This window comes from Pinus tabuliformis, chromosome 9, assembly GCF_031772625.1.
Source record: "Pinus tabuliformis cultivar Carrire ecotype Pingquan chromosome 9, CPIR1, whole genome shotgun sequence".
In the NCBI taxonomy this organism is placed as follows: Eukaryota; Viridiplantae; Streptophyta; class Pinopsida; order Pinales; family Pinaceae; genus Pinus; species Pinus tabuliformis.
Genome location: NC_142307.1, coordinates 407,261,471 through 407,269,733, shown reverse-complemented (window position 1 = coordinate 407,269,733; position 8,263 = coordinate 407,261,471). Strand labels below are relative to the sequence as shown.

The window sequence follows — 8,263 nt, the reverse complement described above, 5'->3', positions numbered from 1 at the left end:
TCTCCAAGATTGATGCCATTATGGATTGGTCAATTCTCAAGATAGTCATCTCGATAAGAGGTTTTTTGGGAGCAACCCAATGTTGGAGGAATTTTTTTTATAAATTTTATTCTATTATAGCTCATTTGCATTATTTGGAATTTGTGCAAAAGGTCTTCCAGTGGGGAGGTAAACAACAAGAGGCATTTGATGCTTTGAAACAAAAGATCAGTTCAACCTTTATACTTGCTCTTCTAGGCTTGAAAGTCTTTTGAGTTTCAAGTTGATGTATGCAACTATGCCATGGGTGCAGTGTTTATGCAATATGGTAAGACCATTTCATTTCATTCAGAAAATTTCAATGGTGCAATGATTAAGTTGCAACGACAAAGAAACTTTCATTGGATGGGTTTTCTTCTACTATTCCACTTGGTCAAAATGAATAAGAAAGGTATAAGCAACAAGTTTATTGATATGCTTTCTAGGCCTATTGTTTGTATAACTACTTCCCTCAAGCATCATTTTGTTTTACATGAAAGTTATGATCAACAAACTACATACTTTCAAGACGTACATTCAAGCTTGAGTCAAGGAAATCAAGTAGAGGAATTTGTTTACCATTTGCATCATAATGTGTTGTATCATCTTGGTATGAAGGATGTTTCTATTGATGGTAACATGGACAAAGCCAAGGATGTCATTGAATGAATCCAAATGGTACATAAAACAATGCAAGTCATCTTGAAAAGAGTAAAGGCAAGTACACAGCAAGGCACGACAAGAATTGTGTAGATCACAAGTTCCAAGTCGGTGATGAATGTATCAAGATTGGAAAGGTGAGGGAATTTTACCCTCACCTACTGGACAACTGAAAGTGATCTTTTGGGGTCCAAAAGGCTTCCAGTGGGGAGGAATGATTAGGTGCTAAAAAAATATCTCAAAATTCAAAGTTGTTGGATTGGTATGGAACCTAAATGACTGTGTAGTTCTCGTCATCCTGAATCCGACAGAACTCGTTTTGCATGAAACAAACACCATATGCTCCTAGAATCATGTTCTGTTCACTTTCCCAAACAGGCAATTTTTTGTAAAAAGTTGACAGCCCAGTCAGTAGTCCGTATTGTTGACATGGCGCTAAATGTGCAATTCTATGTGGTAGGTTGACTAGTCAACATTCTCCAGTGAATCATATTGTGCCAAGTTGCACATTCTTATTGGATGAAATTTGGCGATTTGTGATTGGGTGGTTGGTGGCCAACCACGGGCTAACATGTGGCCCAGCTAGAGGCTACCACGTGGCAGCCTGGGGGCCACCAAAATATTGGGTCGAAGTCCGGGCAACAACAACGGGGGTCAAACCCGCGACCTCACAACACAAGTCCAAAGCCTCTACCAATACACCATAGCAATAGAATTTAACCTTATAAGTTCTTGACATATATTTAAAATATATAAATGTGCCATTTGGGGGAGGGGCTAGCCGACAGGGGCTGACCCTTGGACACGCCACATGCATGCGACCACCAATGGAGAGGGAGCGAGGGCCCAACCAGCGGGGGCGGGTCGTTTGCCTTAGCCCTGGCCAGCTGGCCCCCATATGGCCACATTTTTCGGATTTAAGGAGTTAGCAGATATTTAAAGTGTCTGACAATTTCACCTGAAATCGGCAAAATTGTTGCTCCATTAGTGCGATTTGGGGTGAAATTGTAGGATGATGTCGAATTTTGGGGAATTTGCGGTGCGATTAGTAGAAAATTGGGAAAGGCCATATCTTCTTCAGTTTTTGACCAAATCAGGAGCAGAAAGAGGCTACACAGGTATTTTTGGGCATTCTGGAGCCATTAGAACATGTTTCAGAGCTTTTCGAGCATTGTAAACCAATGTATTCACATTTTTGAGCATAATAGAGGGGGCCAAGCCATTGGAAGCTGGACCAAGGAGACGTAGTCCAGGAGGGGTGAACTCCTTCATCATGTGCTATTGTGATACTGTTTATGGTGATGTTTATGTTTGTTATATGCTACTGTTTAGTCATTTGTTTATGTTAATTTGCACATAAAATTTACATAAAAGCACTCAAAAACTCATGTTTTAAAGTTGCAAATAATCTCATGAATCCTTAAGCACATTTAACATATTTTGAAAAGAAATTTAGCACAACAAAACTAATTTTCCCAATCATATCATTTCAAAATTGTGAACTATTCTCATTTCCTCCCACCATAGAGAGGCTTTTCCCTGCAACTAATAAGTAGCCAATTTGGCTTTTAACTCATCAGAATAACAATACACCTGAAAATATCTATTAATATTGAGAAAAAATACTTCAACTGCTTCTTCCATCTCCCCATCATAAGTTGGGGGTCCGGTCTTTCTGAATTCTTCGTCGAGTTCTATTTTGGGCCCCTTCCCTAATTTTGCATGGAATTTTGAGGAACTATGATCCTTCCCTTCCTTAGATTTATCCTCCTTTCTTTCTTTCATCTCCTCAGTCTTCTTTCATTTAGATGTTTTACCCAAATTTTCCTCATCCCTCATTGTTTCTACCATATTTGGATTGGATTTATCAGTTAAATTCTTAATGAGTTGGTCCTATTTTGCACTGGGTTTTAGTAGTTGTTCATGTCCCACACACAAATTTACTAATTTTTTCTATAGGCTTCTCATCATGAATCACAACTCTGGTGGGTATATACGCTTGTTGCCCCAAATGCACATAAATCTTTTCTTCTCCAATATGTGTACCTTGTGGTTCAACCATTCTGGTCGTCCTATAAAATTTCTCTCTTACTTTGTGTAAGCATAAGAAATTAATAATCAATAAACACATAGTCAACTCAACGGCCACATTGTTGTAACTTGTTTGATTTGATACCATATGTAACATCTCCCTTTTAAACGTAGAAAAATACCTATTTGATTGTATTTTTGATGCAATAATTTTTTTTATATAGTCAGGTAAACGATGTCACCATTTTAAAATCCATTCTTCTTTGTGATTTTTGATTGACTTACCTATTTGTTTACATTACTTGTGCAAGGTGGTAAGTATCTATCAATTCTACTATATAGTCACAAAAATCCTTTACAATTTTTGATATATAATTACCAAGATGTTGGCATCATTTCTCAAGTTGGGATTGTTATAGCATCTTGGCATCGTTTCTCAAGTTGGGATTGTTATAGAAATTCTATACATTAGGGCTTATCTCTCTCTTGCTTAAACATGTCTCTCAAAATTTCCTTTTTCCACTACCTTTTTGTATTCATTTTACTCTTATCTCTATACATATGAATTCATTTGAGATCATATTACTCGGTTTATACACACACATATATTACTCAGTTTATACACACACACATATATTACTTGGTTTATATGGCATATATTACTCGGTTTATGCACACACATTTATATTATACTACATGTATAATAACCCTCATATGTATATATTATACACTTCGTATGAACCATATCAACTATACCTTTCGGTCTATGCATGAACTCTATGCCCTATTCTCACGACCTCCGGGCCTATACATTCGCCTTTCACATACAACTATATATAATAATATATTAGTCATGGGTTGTCTGTGGTTAGTCTACAATTCATTCATGCATTGGTTGACACCAGTATAAACTTTGTGATTCTTTTATTATTATTATAATACAATGCCATCTGAGATGGCTGCCACTTGGACAAGCATGACTTGATTTCTGACTTGTGGCTTGGGTCCCCACCGCTCTCTCGAACCTTGGCCAACTGTTGATTTCAATGGAATAGATTAAATGTATTCTAATGGATGATGTGTATTGTTTAGGAAAGCGTTAAGAGTAACTACCCAACCAACCCCGCCGTCATAGTTTCATTGCGTTTATGGGTTTTCAGTGAGATAGAGCTCTGCAACTTCGTTCAACCCCATTGAAAATCGAGGGGTTTTTCCTTGATTCTAAAGGTTGTGCTGATCAATTTCATGGTGGTCCTACGAGTTCCAGAAGTTGATTTTTTATAATTAGGGTGAAGCGCCGACTCATATATGATAAGCTTTCCATAATTTTATGTGATTCCTGCTTGTATGTCGATTGAGTTTAATTTTTACTCTGTGACCATTCTCCAATATAACTGTTAATTGGTGCTAGTTTGTTTGCAGGTATTTCAATGCCAGATGCAAGGGTTTCCTTATACGCTACACTAGTTTTTCCATAAGTTACTTAAAGGTGTTTTTTGGTCTATTCCAGGGATTACTATCATGTTCCTTGCCCGGGTGAGTTTTTTTTTTTTAAACCTTAGTTCAATGGCTTTATATATTGTTCTTCTCACTCAAATAACTTTATCCTCACATCTTTGTGAGGGTTATTATTAAGGCTATATATTGTTTCTTTGGTAGGAGATGTAGCGACCCTATTTTCCCTCATACAGGTAACTAAAATATGGATAACCTTTATGGCATCATTCTTTTTGCTTCTATACATTTCCATAGAGGGCTTGAATAAGAACTAACTCTGCTCAAATTTGTTTTTACAGGTATGCTACCACAATGACTTGAATTCAAGTATACCGTTACCTTGAGGATTGGTATAAGCTTTTGTTGATTTATCCTTGCACTCCAGAGTCTCAAGTGCCCACATTAACCCTCTAATTTTGTTAGGTAAAATGTGCCATGATGGCCTTATTATTGCTTCTGGTTTATAGGTTTGGGGTTTACCGAATTCGGCCTTAGGCTAGTCCTGGAGCACTTATTTTGTTTAAAATCGTTATTGAGATTACATGAGGGAAAAGTCTCAGTTATACAAATCCATATATATATGCTTGTATTGGTGATGTCAAGGGAGGGCTTCCTCTCCTCTAGGGATTTATTTCCTTTCTTGATATATTAACATTATATGACTTACTCTCTCGTCTGCGAATGTAATGATTTGAACAATACAAGGATATCATTTATGTATAAATATATTTATGCATAAACATATATGGTTGTTGGTTTTGTTCTTCTTTCGAATAAGATTATGGTCATGTTTATAATAATGTATGTTTAGTTATAGGTAGATACAGAATTAACCAATTGTTATATTTATCCTTTCAAAAATATGTTCTATAATAATGATTATATATGTTTTATTTTATTTTCACTGTATAATGCTGTATACTGTTCTGTTGTACTTAATAAATATATAATGGACCCCTATAATGGAGACCTAATTTTCAGTTTACCCACTTGTGTTTGCCCTAACCCACTTGTGTTCTGATGGTGCTTGTGTACATCTAACCTGCTTGTGTACATCTAACCTGTACACAAGCCCAAACCCTAACCCTATTATTATTATTACCTTCAAATATTTATACATACCTTTATACACACACACATACATATAAGTAAATCTGGAAGTTTCTTTATAACCTACTAGTTTCTAGAATACAATTCTGATACCAGAAGTTTCCACATTTAGTATAGGTTTATTTATACATGTCTAGTTTTATCACCTTATTCTATCTTTGTCTAGAAGAGATTGTTTGGTAGTTATCCTACACAACTCTTTTATTTTTCATTTGCAGATATCACTCAATAAATCCTAACAAGATTTTTCTGATTACCCTCTTGCCGATATAAGGGTCAGAAAAACCTTTGTTCTAACACATGTATGCATCCCTATACTTGCAACAATAGAGTTAACCAAAAAATAACTATATTTTTTGAACGTTAATACTAATAATCAACAATAATAAATATTTAGTTAACAACAATAAATATTTAGTTAACAATTTATAAAATTTCAGTCCTACTCACATAGAAACTAACAATAAATATTTAGTTAACAATTTATAAAATTTCAGTCCTTCTACTCACATAGAAACTATCTACTCTACACTTTTTGGACGATTCTCTATTTTTGCATTTCTATTATTCACCAATCAATAAAATATATACTTATCTAATTCCTTTTAGGATAGGTTAAAAGTCTCCACGTTCCTCCCAACCTTGAACCAACTCTCTATCAGTTCCCCTAAGCTCCACCCCTAGTTGCCAGGAAAAATGTGCAAAAATATGGAGCTCCACCCCTAGTCGCATGGAAAAATGTGAAAAAATATGCAAAAATATGCAAAAATATGGATTAGGCCACCCCTAGTCGCATGGAAAAATGTGCAAAAATATGGAAAAATATGCAAAAATTGTGCAAAAATATGGAAAAATATGCAAAAATATGGATTAGGATTCACCTCCTGAACCGTTAACAACAACTTCCTGAACTATTAGCAACTTCATGTCAATTTGTTTTACAATAGTTTTTCTCTGTCAAAATCTATTTTCTTTTCTTTTCCCAAAAAAGATGAAGAATAATGACAATAAGATGTTAAATTTTGATGGTCAAATTTAATTACCTTACATTAATATTAGTTATTTTTTATTAATCTTAATTGATTTTTTAAATATTATTAAATTATGATTTTTTAATTTCTATTAAATTAAATATTATATATAAATATCACTTGAGTCTATAACTTACTAAACCATTCATTTTTAGTCGTGGATTTATTGTGTTAAAGTAGTTTTTGAGAAAAGCGTTATGACTATGGTTTGGTTATAGCCAATGGTTTTTGTACTTTATATTTATTTAATTTATTAGCTTTTACCCATGGTTTTATACTTTATATTTATCCAATTTATTAATTTTTGTTCGTTAGTTTTTTTTTTTTTATAAAGTAAGATGACCAAGATAGACCACTGTTAGGTGGAATTATTTATTTTATATTGATATATGTTTTAATTTGAGTATTAATTAAAATATATGAAGCCTATATATATATATATATATATATATATATATATATATAATTTTTTTTTTTTTTTCTTTGGCATTTAAGAAATGTTGACATACAATCTTACATTATGCCTATACATCTCATCTCCACTATATTGGGCTGTAGAGTGCCTCTAGGCGGAATTATTTTATTAAATTATTCATTTGCAGACATTACAACATCTCTTCGATACTAAGCCAACATTAAAATGTTTACACTCATTTACAAACTAATACAACATCTCCCCCATATTCTTTTTGCTGAAAAAAAAAAACTATATTTTCAATCATATTTTCGTGGGATAAAAATACATTTTGCATATACACTTGAAGTGCATTCACTAGAATATTCCCAGATCCTACAAGTGGCATAAGAGATGTAAATCCTAGGGGCCAAAAACCCTAGGCACAAAACATATAAATACAAGATATAGGGCACGCAAGCCCACTAAAATTAAAATCCCAAAGGGGCCACATATAATGCCCAAAATGGGAAATAATACATTAAAAAAATGGGAATAAAACCCCAACATATAAGCTCGTCAAAAGGGTCGAACCATGGGCCACCAACCCCAACCAAGTGCCAACAAAAAACCATTCCCAAGTGCCAAAATTGGCATGGAAGATAGGTCAAGATGTGACGACGACAGAAACTTCCAGTAATGAAACCCGAATGAAAAAACCTAAAACCCCAAATGGAGAGACCACGGTAGAGGTAGAGCCATAAAGAACCACATCGAGGATCCAAAATGGTGCATGAAGGCACCAAAAGTCAATCAAACAACCCAGGAAGCCCTGGAAACATGCGTGAATGGGAGGAAAGATCCACCAAAATACCCACTGCTAGAAAGCCCCTTGAAGAAATAGAATGCATACACAAAGTACCATTCAGTCTCAAGACTTATCACTCATGTTAGTTGCCTCTATTTGATACCTCACTCAATGTCCCAATTGGGGATTGTAATCTGTAGTGGTGGGTTTACAGTGAGAACAAACTGTGAAAATGATGGGAAGAATCAAAGTCTTTCTCCACAAGGAAATATATATAAATGTATGTATGTATATCCTATATATGCATGTATGTATAGCCCTATGGTTAGTAAAAGTGATTTGACTTGCAATGATGAACTTGTTTTGGAAAAGGAGGTCATAAGGTTGAATCCACCTTAGTCTCTTATGCTTAGGAATACATGTTATATGCCAAGGATACATACACCAAGTACCATTCACAATCTCAAGATTGATCACCCAAGCTAGTTTCCTCTATTTCATACCTCACTCAACATCCCTATTAGGGATTGCAATCAACGGTGATGGGTTTACGCTGAGCAAAAACTATGAAATGATGGGAAGAGTCAGAGGATTTCTCCATTATACAAGATCCCTATGGTTAGTTGAAGTGGTCTGACTTGAAATGATGAATTTGTTTTCACAAAGAAGGTCATGAGGTTGAATCCACCTCAGCCTCTTATGCTTAGGCATACA

The 8,263-nt window shown here is 34.8% G+C and overlaps 1 long non-coding RNA gene across 2 annotated transcripts; it reads left to right on the top strand.

The window, feature by feature from the left end:
* Positions 1-3,859: 3,859 nt before the first annotated feature.
* On the top strand, positions 3,860-4,536 carry LOC149148887 (uncharacterized). Of its 2 annotated transcripts, XR_016263685.1 has the most exons (4): positions 3,860-3,998; positions 4,132-4,245; positions 4,369-4,400; positions 4,506-4,536. It is a non-coding gene; the product is annotated as an uncharacterized LOC149148887 (long non-coding RNA). The 2 variants fall into 2 exon arrangements; XR_016263684.1 differs by lacking the exon at positions 4,369-4,400.
* Positions 4,537-8,263: the final 3,727 nt, after the last annotated feature.